Source organism: Melopsittacus undulatus, chromosome 3 (genome assembly GCF_012275295.1).
Source record: "Melopsittacus undulatus isolate bMelUnd1 chromosome 3, bMelUnd1.mat.Z, whole genome shotgun sequence".
Lineage (NCBI taxonomy): Eukaryota > Metazoa > Chordata > Aves > Psittaciformes > Psittaculidae > Melopsittacus > Melopsittacus undulatus.
In genome coordinates, this window is record NC_047529.1 from 87346198 (window position 1) to 87364735 (window position 18538).

Below are 18538 nucleotides of genomic sequence, written 5' to 3' on the forward strand. Positions count from 1 at the left end.
GATTTAAGGGCAGTCATCTATTGCTGTTCATGCACACTGCTTTAACATGAAGTGGACTTTGGATGAAAGAAACACAAATAACACCTGATTAAACAAATTCAAAGATTATGATGTGTCAGTGGATAAAGACACAGTTGCAATCATATGCTACCTCAGCTGAGAAGGGTTTTGACAGTGAGGAGCAGAAACCAGGGTGAGGATCAACTTTGAGACCATTTGGAAATTGGCTTATTTTCCACATCACATGAGTGAGCTATTCCCCAGGGGAATGAAGGGGTGGAGAAGGGAAGGTGGAAGCTAGTATGTCAGCATTTTTGTTCATTCAGTTTCAAATGCCACCACCCCCATGCTACCATCCAAAGTGAGAGTGATTGTTTCTACTCTGTACTAGTAAACTTCTGAGAGAAATGGGAGGCCAGAGAGTGAAATATATTGCACCTCCTAAGTCTCACACAATAGTATCGTAATAGTGTTGTTGATTGTCAATAACCCTCTTTACCAATCTTCAACTCCATTGTCCTACCCTATTTCCATTGTGGTCATTATGAACATGTTAAGGCAGCTGTATGGAAATAAGCAATGTTAGAGGTGGAGCTGCAGGCAGGTGAGAGTAGCCAGGGATGTGTGCCTTTGGGGAAAGCAGTGGAATTGATGTAACTTTTGGTTGCTTAGAAGTTTCAAGCACTGTAATACTAATAGCATGATAACAAGATATGCTAATTCCCTACTCACCTGCCACTATTACTTCACTGGTGACATTTTCTCTACACTGAAACCACTGAGAGCTATGCTGGACTCAAAGTTCCAGGGCCAGGAACAATTCTCATTGCTGATGTAATTAAAGCCAGGTGCCACAGATCTGTCCCAAGCAAGATGCTGATTGGGTCTGAATTTTTGGTATTCTTTTTTGCTAGGACACATACAGTCTCCTGAGCCTCATCCTGGAGAGGAAATAATTGGCATGCACTTGCTAATGGTAGCTGACTTTCAAAAACATGAGGGAGGGAGGAAAAGTGTTCTGGAGCTTTCCTCAATCATGATTCTTGATCCAATTGCTGGTGTTCAAAGAACTGTAAAAATATACGATGTTCCAGAACTTTCCTGGGCTAGACACTGCACTAAAAGGCAATTCCAAAGGCACTAGAAATCTCAACAATGCAATTTCAGAGCTGTAGCTCTCAGATTCCCTTCCTTTTTCTTTTGTTTAGATGCACAGAATAAACTTTTTTCTCTTGGAACTGAGGGATGAAGTATGAAAATGTCCATGACCACTGGTAATACAGGTTTACAGTCACTTACATTTTTTAAAAAAGGGAGAAAGTGATTCAGCAAACCCCTTGGGACAGCCTTGAATATTGTCTTCTGCAGATCTTGGGGCTGGTTGAACTCAAGAGCTGTCCTTTTCTGTCTTCAAACACTGCTAGTGAAACTCTTTGCTGGAGCTGGGGGAAGGAGGGAAGGTTTTACTTATTTTTACAGTAGGGATTTAGAGGTGTTCCTGATGTAATGAAACTGCCAATTTTAGACAGAAGTACCCTAAATCTGCCAGGAGTCATGCACGATTTCTCTGCATTCAGGAGAGCCCTAACACTTCTCTCTTGACCTCTACAATATCCGTCTGAACTTTTTTCTGAGGTGTTTCTGAGGACACAGCCAACCATGATGTATTACACGAGTTTTGGAAGGACCAGATTGATGTGACCACCAAAGGAGTGTTTCCTTTACTGGAAGAACTGTCTTTCACTAGAGATTTCCTGTTTCCTTTCAAGTTGTTTTTTAAGCATCTTTATTATCGTTAACATTAAATGAATTTTCTACACTGTCAAATATGCACCATGTTCATTAGTTTCTGGCTCAGTTATCTTGAATCCTTTGAATTTCCTGTTACATTTCATCTATTCATTATAAAAAGGTGGATGAAGGTTTCTTATATCTAGTATGCACAGGAAAATCCTGAAGTATTTCCCCAGAGCAAAGGATTCTTCATTCAACAGATAAAACACAGGCAGAAAAATGTAACTTTTTGTTCAGTCTGTCTCAAAAAAAAATGTAAAATTAAGTCACTAGAAACTACATTATTCTTATATTAATATAAAAGCCATTACCATTACTCTGGAGAAACTGAGTCATGAGGTTCATGTTGTTCCATCTTTTCACATAAACATACAAATAAAGGGGTGTAGTAAATAAAAATATTTCAAATCAACTTTTTTTCAATATGATTTCAAGGTTTATTTAGAGAAACAAGGTACCAAAAAAGAACAAAACCTTAATTTTTAACTGTGTGTACGTTAAAGATTATAATATAGTATACTCCACCCTCCTCTGGCTCACACGCTAGTCCCATGATTAGTCAATCCCTTGATTCTCAGTTTACATTAGATGTAGCTAAAACCCAAGGTGGGGCTGCAAATCTGGCCCCAGCCACATAAATTCTTCTTATTTTTCTGCTTTTCCTACTTTGAAACATGAGCAACAGAATATATTTTTCCATTAATTTAAAATGTATTTAATTCTGTGCTTAAATGAACAAAGAGGGTTTGTGTAATTAAGATGTGTTTGAGGAGAGCTTGGTATGTCATCAGTACCAAAGTTCAGGCTCATAAACATCATGGCAAAGATGGCATCCTCCAGTCAATTAATGTCATTCATTGCAGCTGGTTTGATTTAGTCATCCAGAGGAAGAGATCCTGGCTCCTTGTAAAAGGGGATGGGAACAAAGTGAAAGAACTGGAATCCACTGACCTCCATGAATACCCATTTTTATGCAACAACAACAAAAAAAATACAAGAGTTGTTCTCTGAAGCTACCAACTGAGGATTAAAGATAATTAATTCCTGATTTTATTTTTCCACAAAGAAACTGCAAATATCAAAAAGGAAAGGAAAGGCACCAGTATGGAAAGGAGGTGTCAGCAGAGCAACCTTTCCAAAATTGCCCATCACTGGATAGAAAAAAAAAAAAAAAAAGGCAAATTTGCAAGTTTAGCTGGAAAGAAAAGGAATAGAAGAAAATTTGTAGTGAATACTAGGAGCTTGAATCTTCATCCACTTAAAACTAATAAAGTTTTTTTTTCAGTTCTCTGTGCCTACAGAGCAATCTGTCTGGGTGACCATGTGCCTTTTAGTATTAGGTTTTCATGTGCTCCCTGAGATTTCTTAGTGACATATAGACAAGTAACAGGCACCTATCCTTTCAGTTTCCTCTGTTGCAGCTTTTTCCCCTACGCAACTAGAGAAGTGACTAGCACCAAGTCATAAATAGAAAGTGATGGAGCATGAACACTTTGCAGAAAGCTGATTAGAAAAGGACCTTTCCCCTCTAACAATATTCGTACTTCTGAGTAATTTGGAACACTTTTTTTTTTGTATACCACATTAGATGTTTTGGTTTTTATTATATTTTTCACTGAAACTAGAAACAGCTGCTGTCTGGTGTCGGCTGGTATATGTGGGAGTAGTGTGGGTGGAGGAAGAGATTTCCCTCACAAGAAAGACACAACTATGGAAAGTATGAGGTTATGGAAAAATGTTAGCAGGTGATTAAAAGCATTTCTGTCATTTACACAGGTTAGAGAACATAGATCCAAATTGCCTCTGGATGATTGCAGTTCTCGCATCTTTAAAGTACATTGGCTTGATAACCACAACAGCAATTAGCAGAGTAAAAAAAATCTATTTTCTTTAAAATTATTAACCCCAGAGGAGGATGCTTGGCAAACATTTTTGGGGGCTACGACAACCAACAATTGCGTCTATGACATATTCCAAATCCACCATGTGGAATAGGAGAATAAATGCAGCAAAGGCCCAGCTGTCCATCACTGCCTTGTAATTATACCTCTGGCTTTTTCATTTCTCTTCTCAAAGCAGGAATATTTTTGGAAGTGCCACTTAGTTATTTTGAAGTGTTTTGGAGCACTGTACCACAACACAAGCTTTCCCTGAGTTAGTTAATCCTATATGATGCTCCTTCAGAAGCTCCCTGAAATAAACGGAAGTTTACCAATGTAAGCAGAAACAGTCGACATGCCTTCCAACATACTTGTCAGTTCCTATGTCCATATACTCAAGTACACAGCCCCAGTGATTCAGGCTGAGACTTTGCAGTACCTGTGCAGTCACTGAGATACACCGCAGCCAGATGCAGGGACACGTGCCACAGAGGTCAGTAAAGCCATGGCATGGAGTGGTGAAAAGGGGAAACTGCTCACTTTTTCTCCCACTACAAGAAACTCTAATTGGCAAATCAAGTAAAAACAAAGAAAGGTTGTTGGTGTTTTGTTTTGGTTTTTTTTTTTTCCACGTAATATGTAATTATACTGTAGAATTGATGGTTATTGCAAAGTTTAAGCGGGATCAAAGTTGATCTAACTAATGAAAGAAAAAGCTACCAAGGGTCATCAAATACAAAGACTCCATCTACAGCTGAGGAATTTTGTAAGCCAAAAACTACTGGGGGTTAGAATAATATTTAGAGGAAGTATGGCTACTTTGGTTTTTTTTTTGTAACATACATATATATATAAAATATATATCTTCACTCTAAATTTGCTTTCAGCTACTGTCAGAGGCAGGATACAGGATACTGATGAGCCTTTTCTTGGATACAGTACATGCATCCTTATTTTTTTTATGTCATTTACTGTAGAGGATCTGGAAAGGTCTCTCTAGTCCAATGTAGAGTGAGCCACTGGAATGGCTGTCCTAAGCCCTTGAGTTTTCACATGTCTCTTAAAAACAGGAAGCTGATGGATACTCTCTCTCTCTCTTTGCCTTTGGAGAGATAGGCTGCCTGTGTTATTCCCTCTTTGCCACTTCTCCATGTGCCTTGACAGGCAGACCTCAGTCTTCTTTTGCAAGGCAGCCTTGCAGGACAGACTAGAATGAAGCCTTTTCATGCTAATTAGAGCCAAATGTTACAAGCATGGAAGCAGAGAAAATTTAGAAAGCTTCTGTGGAAGTGTCAGCATGAGTTTTCTTGATGTTTCTTGTCTTTGCTCAAGTGTAAAGGCAGCCTAGCTCTAACTCACCTGATTTCAGAGAATTGCAAGTGAACCAAAGCAAGTTCCCGTCAGTAGAACTCCTTAATGTTTTGCAAGGCATTGCAGTCACAGGAGTGCTCCTCTCTGCATTGAATACAAGGAGCTGTTCTTTTCATGTGCAGATAAAGAAAGCAAATTACTATTTTCTGTTCTGAACAACAGACAAGACTCTGGGTGGGACTGGAGCTGTTCATTGCAGGCAGTTATATGTCTTCTGTGATCTGACTCAGTCCCCTGAGGGACTTGTGTTATGGTCCCTCCCCACAGACATACAAAAAAGCCTTGAAATGGGCTGGCATTATGCCCCCTGGATGCAGTTGAGTTCAAGTGGGATCACCCCAGGCTTGTGTCCTGTCTGAAAGAGGGGCCCCTTCTTCAGTGCCAGGAGATAAGGAGGCCAGGGACACACTGCTCTGTGCGGTCATGCACTACCAGGTGGGCTGTGAAATGCAGGTTGTAGCCCAGATTGGTTTTGAGAAAACAGCATGGAGGGCTGCAGGAACCCAGCCCCTGGCCAGTCTTCCCATCTGTGTTTTGCAAAGAGCTGTGGAAAGCACAGAGCAGGACATTTGCTTTGTGTAGAGTTCAGCCACAAAGTGAATGTGACTGTGAAGTCTGTGTGAAGTAAGCAAACAACATCTCAGTGAGCCCTTTAGAAACCTTGGGTGATCATACAGCCTCAGTTCAACACATGTATATCTCACAAATATCTGAATATTTATTCTAGGTAGTTTCCCCTTCAGGAAAAGCAATCCCCCTTTAATCTTTACACTATGATTTCTCATGTCAAGCTCTCCTGATGTGAACATACAACTGTATGCCAGTGACTAAAGACTAAGTAGAAACTAATTTCAGGGTTTGGCCCATGGTGATTTTAAGAAGTCACACCTGGGCTGGGACTTTGGGTGCCAAGATTTTATCCTGGAGCAAATTTTTACAGCCAAGTTTGAAACCCTGAAAATGAGAAGAGAGGGGAATGTTATAATGGAAAGGCTGGCGTAACTTCAACTACTGTAGAGCAGCCCAAGAAGTTGATGAGGGCGAGAGTTAGAAGCGAATCTGCCAACTTTCACTCTGTTCAAATAAGGTAGGTCATGCTAAAACGTTTGACTGCTTTAAAAAAATAAAATAAAGTTTCCTTCACCTCTTCAAAAATCTACCAGCTATAAGAAAACAGTCAAAAATAATGCAAATGCACTTTCAATCAAACTCTGCTTTGTTTTCTTTGTGCCACGTGATTTTTCTGCTCAGTGAAATGGGATGTGGGAAACAACCTTTAAAATGAATCTGACTATTCCTGGCTTGAAAATCAGGCTCTACCTATCCAGAAAAAGGCAGTATAGTCTGGGCCATTCCCCAACAATAGAGTGGAGGCAGGCTAAATATAACCACACTTACAGTCCCAGAACTGGCATCTAACACCAGGGGCTTACAATAACACTGGAGCTGCTGCTGCTCCAGCAAAAGTGGAGGCAAGGGGAGGGAAAGCTCTGTTTGTTTTTCAGCCGGGACCTCATTCTTCACTCAGCTGTTTGCTATTAGAGCTGGAGCAGTAGCAGTGAGAAATTCATTGCTGCTTGCTCTCTGAATCCTTACACAGGAACAGCACAAACCCAACTAGCCAAATCCACAAAGGATCAAGGGAAGGGGAAAAAGAGAGCAACAAACTTTGAGTGATTGCCGTCTTGCTTTTATAACACCTTTCATCCCCAAGGAACCTATTTACCCAGGGTCAGACTCTGCCCCATTCCTGCAAAGGTGCATATTAGTGAGTGCTGCAAGCAGTACAAGGAATTTCCTCTCACCCTGCTTCTCCACCCTGTTGGTGCAACCTGTGTGACTGGGAGGTATTCCCATCAGCACGAGGACTGCGGTGTCTCTCCAGCTGCCACCTGCACTGCGCCTCCTGCCAGATCCCTTCCCCTGACCGGCTGGGAGGAGAGATGAGGGACAAAGCAGAGTGAAACGGTGGGGAAACAGAAGTGCTCCTGGTGGTTAGTTGCAGCTCTCTGCTCCTTAGAAAGACACAATATCAAACACTATCTGGTTAAACTCATCCTGATGCTCTGACAGCTATTGGACTCAATTCTCTTCACACTGACACAGTTGTAAAATGAAGTACACTATAAATATTTTATTATATCTTGTTTTGGAGGGAAAAAAAAAGATAATTGGACTCACCAGCACATCTCTATTTAGATTAGTGGAGTCACTAACATACTAACAAATGCTGGGGATTAGGACTCAGCCCCACGGGTGTTTAGTGGACAATATAGACTGCACAAAGGTGACACAGGCTGGGTAAAAAGCAGAGACTCCTTTCCAAGACAACTGCTCCAGAACACTTGCTACTTAGCAAAACTAAAATTTCTATCTGGGACTCTGCTTTTGTGCAGTAGGTGTTACCAAAGGGAATAGCTGCATTTCAGAGCAGGCTTCCCTGCAGCTGCAGTGAGCAGAGCTTTCAGCTTCTCATAGAGGAGAGCTCTGGAGGAGGAGCCTTGGCTTGGGGTCCCTGGGTACAAAGGGTGATTTCTGCTAGTCCTGCTCTAAAGCACTGAAGCTGAATGACGGCTGCTGGATGCAGACAGCATGGGTGAGAGTTCGTTGTGTAAAAGCAGGTCACAGCAGAGGAGCTGATTTGCTTTCATTCTTCTGCAGCCTGCTTATATTTGAAAATAAAAATGGTATGTAAGAACACAGGCGCTTTTCTGCCAGTATAGCTGCTTCCCCTTCTCGGGACTCCGTGCTGTCTGGCGTGTGAGCTAAGCGATAAGATTCCCAGGACTGGGAATTTTGTTTTGCATTTCATTGCCTCCTAGTCCTGTTGACATAATGATCTCATATGCAAAAACAAATCACCTCCTGACCTCAGCATAACGAATTGAATGTGATACTTGACACATGGTCTTGAGACTGTTTGCCTGCTTTCTCCTGCTGTCTTCGAGTAAAAGGGTCTTTTCCCCACTATCTACAGCCTGCGAACTCCAGTACAGTTTGGGCTATTGCCAGCTGTCACCTGTGAACCTATCCCTCCCAGTCATGCTTGCTGATTACAGTGAATGAGTCAAGTATGCCTCCATAGGCTGACAAACTATACACAAAGGAATTATTGAGTACATTAGAAAAAGAAAAAAAAAAAAAAGAAAAAACAGGCAGCAAATGACTGCCTTTATATAGAGAAAATCTGTATTACTTACTAAGAAGGAAATCCATCATTACATCTATGTCAGTATACATAACCAAGGCTGACTGTAAAAGGCACACTTGCAGTGTAAGCAGTACGAACAGAAGCATCTCAATAGCCAGCACACCTGGGAGAGAACCCCTGCCCCACCATCAGGTCTTTTGTGCTTACACTGAAACCTGAACTCCCTACTAAGTCAAATTGCATGCTGTGTGTTGGCTTGCATCCTAGCCCAAACCTGAATGGATGGATGTAGCTGTCTTAGCTGATGAGGAAAATCAGGAGGTAATTCAGCTGGAGCCTTTCCCTCACACGCAGGAGAGCTGGTTCCTCTTACAATAATTCGAAAGCCACCCTACAGGAACTGCTTCACTTTGTTTCTAATACATGATACACCATGTTTAATTCTTCTTCTTTGTAAGTATCTGATAAACATGTAGCTGTTCAGGACTGGCAGTTCTCAGAAGCATACCCATTACAGACAGGATAACTAGTATATCCCACTGCACCAGTTGAAACAATGAGGTTTTGATATATTTTCAATGATGTCTGCAGACTATTTGCAATGAGTACCTGAAAAGTAATTAAGAAAATGCATAGCTGTTCACAGCTTTACACTACATTGCATTGGCAGACAGAGACTGTAATTATATGAGCAGATGTGGTGCTGAAGAACCAGGACCCACTGTATAGAGGGCTGCACTCCCAACCTGTAGACATGCACTTCTTGAGCTGCTCCTGATCCCTGTAGCTACTTAACTGAACAAACTAGGGTCAGCCAGGATTGTAGCACCCTTATTCACTTTAAAGAAAGAAGCAGTTTGACCAGTGAAAAAGGGGAACAGAAGAGAGCACACATCCCGAGTCAATGTAACATTACTACATGATAATGAATAAAAGTCCTAGCTAATCAGCTAATCAGTTATTCCATCAATAGCAGAAGCAGTTGCATTTGAATCTCTGTAAACAAGCCCAGTGTGGATCTACCATTTATATGGAGATCAGGTCATCTGGCATTCTTTTAATGCTAACGCTTATCTCAAGTCCTGTGTGGCTCTTTGGCATGAAAGCTCCCGACTATGAATGATGGTCAGCTGACCCAGACCTTTCTTCTTGCAGTTACTCACCTTTATTTTGCCCTGGACACCTGAAATGCTTAGTACTGAATTTGCCTTTCAATAGATTTTTATTCCAATAGTTAAAGTATCCATTTCACCCCTGAGAAATAACTGGAGCTTACTGTGCTAAGGCACATCTGGTATGAACCTCATTAAACTTGAAGCAGTATGGTATATGCCCAGCACAGTTTTGGCACTGTGAAAGAGGAAAACGAGAACATTCCTTCAGAGCCGTGAGCACCTGGAATTCTTATAGGTTGCTATGGAAAGCATAGACCACCTTAGCAGTACACTTTCAGATAGAGAATTGTGCCAGCCATCTTGATTATTTTGCAGGAAAAAAAGAGAAAAGATTTCTCCATCTACTGGCTGATATATCTTTACTGGTTCTCAGTTGGTTCTGCATATAACTCTTTCTACTTTATTAGAATATGAAAACCAGAGGAAGGAAATGGCTTTGTAAACATCTGAAACTATCACTGTTTTCACTAGAAAGAAAGCAAAATCTGTGCTTTTAAAGACACAACTTGGATCTTCTAATTTCTTCAAAAGCATTAACTAATTACTTCCTCTGCAGGTCTTTGTGCTGGTAGTCATCACCTCTAGTTTACACCTGAGCAAATGAAGCTAGAGAGATTTGCCTCAATCAATTTCCTCCTTTCATTACCCATATGACTATGCATGAGTTAAATACAACCCTAAATCATGGTGACAGTGACTTTCTTCAGTATTCTGGAGGCAGGCAACTATCAGGGGTTCAGTCTTGCCACTTCAGGTGCTATTTAAACTTACAGTACAATATATGAGTTATAGTAACAGTGCGATTTAAAGTTTAGGTTAGGGAACATGCTGAATTATTGACTTCCAAGCAGTGTTTATACGATATAGTCTCTTACTCCTTGATCTCAATAGGATGTGTCAAAGATAAAGTTACTGTGAGTAGTCAGACTAAAATCCAGTCACATGCAACTAAATTTTAAGGAAGAGTTTACTTCCTACTCTTGATTACCTTGATGACGTTACCTATGATGTTGCTGCACATGCTTACAGGTTCTCAGTATTCAGGTGCAGTTCATTGTTCATCACATACTGCATTGTTAGTTTTGCAATGCAATTTATTCCTCCAGTGACCATATGCATATATCTGAACTAGCAATATTTTCAACAAAACAGAGCTATGTTTTGGGAATCAGGCAGTAGTGGTATAGTTTAGGTACCTCAGCTAGGGAAGTTTATCTATTTGCTGTTTGATTGCCTATCTTTAAGAGTACAAGGAGAACACAGTGCAAATAATGCTAGCTAAATCAGTTAAAAGTGCTACTAGATTGGTTTAGTCAAGCTGCAATCCCTCCCATTTTTATTTTTTAGGGACAACATTATGTCAAAAAATGTTAGAAAATGTATGCCTCATGCAGAAATAAAATCCTAAAGCTGATACATTTACCTATAGTTTAGATTATGTTAATCAGTTTCAACAACAAAAAGAAATGGCTCCAAAGCCACCCTATCTGCTTCACTGAGACTCTTCTCCAATTGTTCCTTGCCTCAGGTGCCTACTCTCTGGCCACAGCAGACTGGATTAGCAATGTTTTGGCTGCGACAACAAACTGATGTAGCTATAATGTATAACATAACATGTCTTAGCATCAGAAAATAGGAGCTTTGGGTATGGACCTGCTTACTCTGAGCTTGTTGGGCACCAGGAAGCAGAGGGCAACTTCATTGCTCCTAAGGGAAAGCAACCACATGCTGTTATTGCACTGACAGCTAGGCAACTTTACCAACTCTTAGCCTTTTATTCTGAGTCAAGTAACTTTTCTTGCATTTCACAAATGCTGGAGTTTATTCCAAGCCTTACAGACATGGATGGTATGAATTTATTTTTCCCACAAAGCTTCTCACCCTTATAGCTGCTGAAAAAAAAAGCTGAAGAATTTGACGTAGTTAAAACTTCAACTCCAAAAGATGAAAGGGCAATGAAGCAAACACAAATGGGCTTATTTGAAGCTCAAGGTTTTTAGGACAGTCACATAATTTTTGAGAAGCTCAATTTAACCTAGGGAAAGGGAGAACATTTTCGTGTTTGGGTGCGGAGGTTATAAAGCAAGTCTACAGCAGAGCAGCACACACAAGGTACCGATCCTTTCTGCCCCAGGGCCCCCACAGCAGCACACTGACCACACACAGCACAGTGTTTGTCAGGGTCCAGCAAACAACAGCCCAACAGCAGGACTTCCTGCTGCCTTCAGCTGCTAGACCAGAGACAGAGCAAGAAGGAATCACTTTCCTACTGTCACCTTCCCCTGCAATGCCTGCAGAGATGTGAACAAGGCTTGGGGAACCAGCACGCACTCCCCAGGGCAGGTAAGTCACATGGCACACATATGTGGGAAAGTCTTGACTAGGGCAGTGTGTTTGTTCACGGCATTATTAAGCCTAAAAGCCCTATGAAGTCTCTAGTTCCTGGTGCTTTAGTGAAACTAGAATTGAAAGGAAGGAATTGTATTTACCAAATGGTTAATCAGCTGTCCTTTTGCTTCTGAAAAAAAAAAAGCTGCTGTTGGCTTTACTGTAGCAATAGGCAGTTAATTTACTGTCTTCTTTCCTTCGGGGCACTGTCTCCTAGAGAACACTTCTGAGAGGGTCCCTAAGCAGAGCTGCTATGTGAGGAATCCTGATAAGCAATAAAAAACAGGATGAAGAAAGTGCTTTATTCCAGGCCAACACTCACCTAGTTCCTATTCCTGGTGAAACCACTTCCTCTGCCTGAAACCAGCCAGGCACACAGGCTGTATTGATGTAGGTTACTTCATATGTTGTTAAATTATTGATATCAACTCCCTCACATCACCATTAAATACAGGTTGTTTTATGCAGTGTTGTGTGTGCTTGTGACTGGGAAAGCAGTGAGTTCACAGCAGGGGAGACAAAATATGATGCGGCTCATGGGAGCAGGAGGTATTACTGAAATGCTGTTTGACACAGGAGCTTTGCGATGTGCTGACAGATGCACAAGGTGATCAGGCCACCAAAGAGCTGATGCTCGTTCCTTTGTCTGCAACCAGGATCAATGAGGAAAAGGCAGTAACTGAGCTCCCTTCACTGTCTCTCTTGTTCCCCGATTTAGGTCCTGTGGAGCCTCACAGGTTTTCTCACCTGTTCAGGACCCAAAAAGATGCTGCAAACCCAGCCTCCTTGGTTGTCTGTTTTGAGGTGTAAGTAAGTACTTTGTGCTTCCTTTTAGTCCCAGGGAACAGTTCCTTGCTATTTGATGGCTCCATTTCCATCTACACATACATGGTCTCTCTAGCTCTCACTCTTCCAAGGAGAATTCATCCTCAGCTCCACAATGAAACTCTCTGTGAATTCCTTGGTATCCTGGCTATTCACCAGAATAAGAAAATTGGGAATTACAAGGCATTTATTAAGGGCTCGTAAGAGCCCATAGTACAGTATTTCCAGTAGCCAAAATGCAGATTATTATCAGGTTTCTCAGCACCTTTCTTTCTTGGCCCCAAATATCCTCTCATGCTTCATCTTGTCTTATTTCAGAATTGTCAGATCCTGAAGTTGGAAAACCTTTTGGAAATCACTCTCAAATTTCAGTGACGGATGATAGAAAGCCACTCCCTGCTCCCAGATACATCTCCATCTCTACAGAGAAAACGTTGAAGCTGTTTACACTTCACCCAGACCCTTTTGTGGATTAAACAGGATGCTGCCCCATCACACATGAAGGTTCTTTCTCCTTGTCAAAGCACCCGCAAGCCTCTGCCAAACTGTTCTGCAGTGCCATCTAGTGAGACAGACACATTTTCACAGAGCTTCTCACAGCCTGGGCACGTCCATCATTCCCATTATGCTGCTTATTTTTTTCACGAAGGCTTGTCTTTCTTTATCGTATAAACACGCTCCGGCATCTTTTGGTGTTCAGAGTTCATCCAGACCAGTTCTTTCCTCCTAATATGAGGCCAAAGTCTTGATTCCAGAGTGGTTTACTAGCATATCAAGGACTATGGCAGCTTCACAGTCTGTACAAGTCAGATGGGTGTAGATGGTATCTCCTGCCCTTCAAGAAAATTTGCAAATGTATGGAGATAGGATATGTGTGAATGCAGTCTTCCATGCTTTGGGAACGAGACAGACATCAGGTAGATGAGGAGAATGACTATCTAGGTAATGGAGTAAGGTAATTATCTGGGCAGGGAGATGGGAAGAGGACAAGAGATCAGTTGAGGAAGAGAAACCTGAAGTTGCAAAGAGAATGGAGCTGAGGAGCAAGAGATGTGGAGGTGTGGCAGAAGATGACATGCAGACACAGCAAAGCAAAGTGTGAGAATCATGTTTGGGGTGCCTGCTCAGGGAGACAGGATGAGGAAGAAGGACTGAAATTAGCAGAAGAGCCAAATGAAGAAGAGAAAGACTGGAAACAGTAGGGATAAAAAATAGTGAGGCAATGTGAGACAAAAACCATGGAGGCACATAAATTCACTAGGACAGAAAAATGGAAATGGCCAGTCCTGAGCAGCAGCACTGAGAAGCTGCAAGGAAGCTAAGATCAGGCTGTGATGTGTGTTCATGGGGATTTGCTGAGGATAGGGCCTGTGGCAAGTGTCAAAGGTAAGTGTCGAATGATGACTACACACATGTGTCAATATTCTGGTTTTCAGCTTGATTATTTAAAGACTTATGCATGCATGTGCAGTGTGTGCATGCACAAACCTTAAATTACATTATTAATATATGACCTGAATTAATATCTAATATAAATCCTATCTTATACTGCAGAATTGAAGCTCCAGCTTTGAACTCTCCCAAACTAGTAATTGTTGGGTAGGGTTGCCTGTACTTCCTAATGTCACCACATGCCTTTGAATTAATAGATGTTCTACCTAGAGACAAATCAAGAGGTAAGAGACTTGTCTGTAGGGAACCGTGCAAGACTGCTGGAGAGGATGAGCTCATGGCTAAGGCAGCTGAACAATACCACAGAGACAGACTCTATCTCTTCCCTTTCCCCAGAATGCCCAGGGGACAGGCCTAGTCTTTTAAACCAGACTTTTCTCAAGTGGTGCTCAATGTGTGCTCTTTGCTTTAGCAGTACCAGACTGGAGATCTATGAATATGGTTTGCAGACAGGCAGAGACATAAAGCTATAAATAACGTCATGAAGAATTCCCACACTGAATCACTGCTAAAGACTATACCGTAAAACCAGCCTGGCTGGAGGGCATGTATATGCCAAGAAAACCATCAGCTCCCGCAATGGCAGCTTCTGACTTTCTCATATGTTGCCAACCAGTTTCCACATGCCCAAGCACAACTCTACTTTTTAAGAAGGTAGAAGTCCCTGTGGTCTGATCTGCCATGATGTTTCATGAAGTTTTATGGGGCTAGGAGTCAAAGTGCAACAGCATGTAAGCTGATCTTTTAATAAAGCTCAAGTTATTGAGGGGGATGAATCTTTTTCAAATTTTAGAATAGTCTGTGTTGCATTTTCCATTTTGCTTGGACAGAAATGTGACGTGGTGGCTGCAATAAGGGAGAAGAAACCAGCCTCTTACAACCATTAACTGTATCTCCAAGCACCTGAAAGAATGCTACAGTCACACCCTGTTTTCAGTTCAGTAAGGGTAGGAACTTAGCGTACTTCTAAATAGCAAAAGGAAAAAAAATATGAAAGGGTGAAAAGCCACAATAAACTTATAGGGTATTTTCCATTCTGTGGGGCTGGCTTTTCAGTATTTACATTACATAATATGCAGCTACTAGAATTACTGTGTCTTATTCCAAAAAAGCTTCCGGAAACCAAATTATTTAGTGGCTAGGCATGAATGCTAACCCCATCATTTGAAACACAAGCTAATAATATAGAAGTTTACTCTACCCAAGGGTATGTGTATTCATCATATTGGGATGCATTCTTGTGTATGATAGGTTCAGCTTGATGGGCATGTTTACAAAGGCTTTCTTCCTAGGATAATTGGACAATTTTGGTTTGGGGGAATAGAGACATTTCAAAAGTATTCTAACATAGTGTAAAATACTCCAGAGGTCTGGCTATAAAGAGTTGAAGACTGAGGAAATGAGCAAAACTCAGAAAGGAGAAATGAAATCATCAGTCTCAAATGGCAAAGAGGCCTGCTTGGGTAGCCTGTGGTTGTCACTGAAAGAGCAATGCAGTCCCTTCCTGCCTACACCATGCAAGGCTAAGACCACTGGTCATTTGTAATGCATGAACTCACGGAGCTTCTCTCTGATTTTCCCAAGAAACCCTTCCTGTGAGACAATGAAGACCTGTCAGTGAGATCCCTAAGGCTTTCGCAGTCTTTACAGCTGACGTGGCATCCAGTGGCCTGAAGTGCAGTGTGAAACACATGGACCATAGACTTTGTTATTGCAATATAACATTTAACTCCTCATCTCCAAAACACAATTCACCACCAACATGTGAGGTCAAGCATGACAGCTAGGTTTACACAATAGAAATTCTCTGTTTCCTGCATGTTTTCTCTCCCCGCTGCCCACAAGGGCACTTCAAGTTGCTCTCTTTAGCAATTCCCTAATACCCCACTGATTTGTCTTGTAAAAAGTTTCTTCCCACAATTTAAAACTATGAAAAGATGCATTCATTTACCATATTTGCCCATGAAACGTCTGCATTTTTTCTCAGAAATATGTTGAGGGCATCTGTTCACAATCTACTGGTAATCTGTTGCAACTAGCCAAAACCAGAGACATTACGTGTGCTAGTTTTACCAGAAGGTCAGGAGTCAGGTTGGACTGGTTTATAAAGCTGCTACTTCTTTGCAGCTGCCAGACTGAACCCTTTTGCAAATAAAAGTGTAACAACAATTCTTTAAAAAACAACTGTCTAATATCCATTTTCAGAGATGGAGTCCCCGCTTGCAAGAACTTCCCTTTATGCTATATTTGGTTTAGACTGACTCTTCACAGCAGCACAGAGAGTGATGGAGTGCTGTAGCTCCATCTCCTGCCTAAGGACTCGGCCTGTCTACAAAGTGTGTTGCCACCAAACCACCCTCAGCACATCCAAGGAATCTATGTCAACATGTTTCATATACAAATTTCTTATGAGAAAGTCCCCTTTTTATCATAAACCTACAAGAAAGGGAAACTGCGATTAGAGCAAGTAACAAGAAACGAAAACATCATTACAGTGGGAGAAGACAGGTAGAAAGCAGGGGAAGGCAATGGGCAACAGGGGGACTGTAAGGAGTGGCTGCTTGGTTTGGAGGAATAATGCTAGAGGAAAGTTTGAGGGGGGTATAAGTCCCTTTCTTTTTCTGACAAAGTGTCAGGTCTCCTTTCCCTGTGAGGCTCTGGAATAACAATGCTTCTCAGACATTAACATGTTATAGCTTTGGGGCTCTGAAACCAAAAGTATTTTCCCTTGGTATCAAAAATATCACTGTCTCTCTGCTTTTTCCTGGGAAGTTCAGAGTAAAATTCATGTTTGCAAAATTTAAAATAGACAGTCTGTAATAGACACATCTGTTGCTACTTAAAAGAAAATGACAGCAGGGGAAAAGATTCTTTCCTTGCATTTTCTCTAAATCTTACCCCCATTCTTCCTGCTCCAGAGCCTGCTTTTACTGGTTTCATCTTTGCAAAGAGATTTCCTGTATCCCTGACTGTCACAGGAGCAGACAGCTACTACAGGTCTACTGGCAAAGCGTGTAATGAGTGTAAGAGCGTTTACCCTGGTCAGGAACAAATTTGAAGGTTTCATGTTCACGATGCCAGCACTCCAAAATATCTCTGAGGCAAGATCACCTAGTAGTAGGCCCAGGTAATGTCTTTCTCGAGGGCTTTGCTCATTTACCAGGAAGAAATGTGAGCTGTCCGCTTTAGCTTCCAAGAACACCAAAGGTATGTTCAGACGCCAGCAGGATTGCAAGAGGGCAACAGTCCAAACCTTTATCCACCACAAACTGCCCACAAACAAAATTAGATTCCATCAAGTGTCAAAACTTGACAGCTGAAGGGTAACCTAATTGTCTACTACCAGGAACAGGCTATGATCATCGTGTTTGACTAACCACAAACAGAAACAGTGGTTTGAAGATTTAAGAAAGTGTGAAGCTGTTAAAAAGACAGAGAACCGTAATCAGTCACACAGCTTAAACTGCACAGTATGGGTCTATAAATACCAAATAATCCTTAATTGGTGATGTACTTTCATTTGGAGCACCCCAAAATCAGTCTTTCAACACCAGGGAGATTTCTGAAGAGTTTTTTCCAAGTGGGTAATAGTGCTAGACTAACAGCTATTAACTCCAGCAGAAGCACAGGTCTAGCTCTTATGGGCCAAACATGTCCCTCAACTTCACAAGCACGTAGATGCAAATATCCACTCTGAAGAAAGCTGTGAGTAAAATTGTTAAAGAGCAAACTGGACCTGATATGCCACTAGTGAAAACATCCTTGGAACACATCAGAGACCTGTTCCTGATGAGGCTTCAGTATTATCTTGAGAGCAAGAATCCCCATGATTCCTGAAAACACTGTCTGGCACCTAGAAAAGTAGCATTTTCCCAAAGGCAGAACACCTATAAGGGCTTGTTTTGTGATAGAAAGTGTGTTGTACCAGCAGAAAATGAAAGAGGGAGACAAGTGTGCTGCAAAACCTCATCATGCATCTCATATTTTGGAATATTTTGGAAGCAGCTGATTACAGAGTGTGAGTTTAGCAAGTGACTCTCATGTCAGCAAAAAGATTTTGGTAAGATATCTGTCACACAAGGACTCCAATGCCTCCAAGTCTGAGAAGAAGGAGGTCAGCAGACAAAAACACTATCTAGAATTGCTAGAATTGAAAAGAGCTAGAGTTGAAAAGAAAACAATTCCAGAAAGTCAGTAGTTTTATTGAGTTATGAGTTGTCTCTTCGCATCACGTTACTATCTCTGGATGATTTATGTTGTCCTAGGAAAGCTCTAGTGAGCAAAATGTTCAATCAAAAAACATGAGTTCAGTAATTCCTCTGAGCCTGGCATAAACAAAAGTGTTTTATGCCAAGTGGACATAACCAGGCAAGATCTTTGACATTCCTACTGCAACAAGTAATTGTTATTATCCCAGCTTTAGATATGACAATAGCTTTCTTGTCTTCTTACATAAGAAAGACCCATCATTTGCTTTATTAGGCCTGGTAATCTTCCCAGTA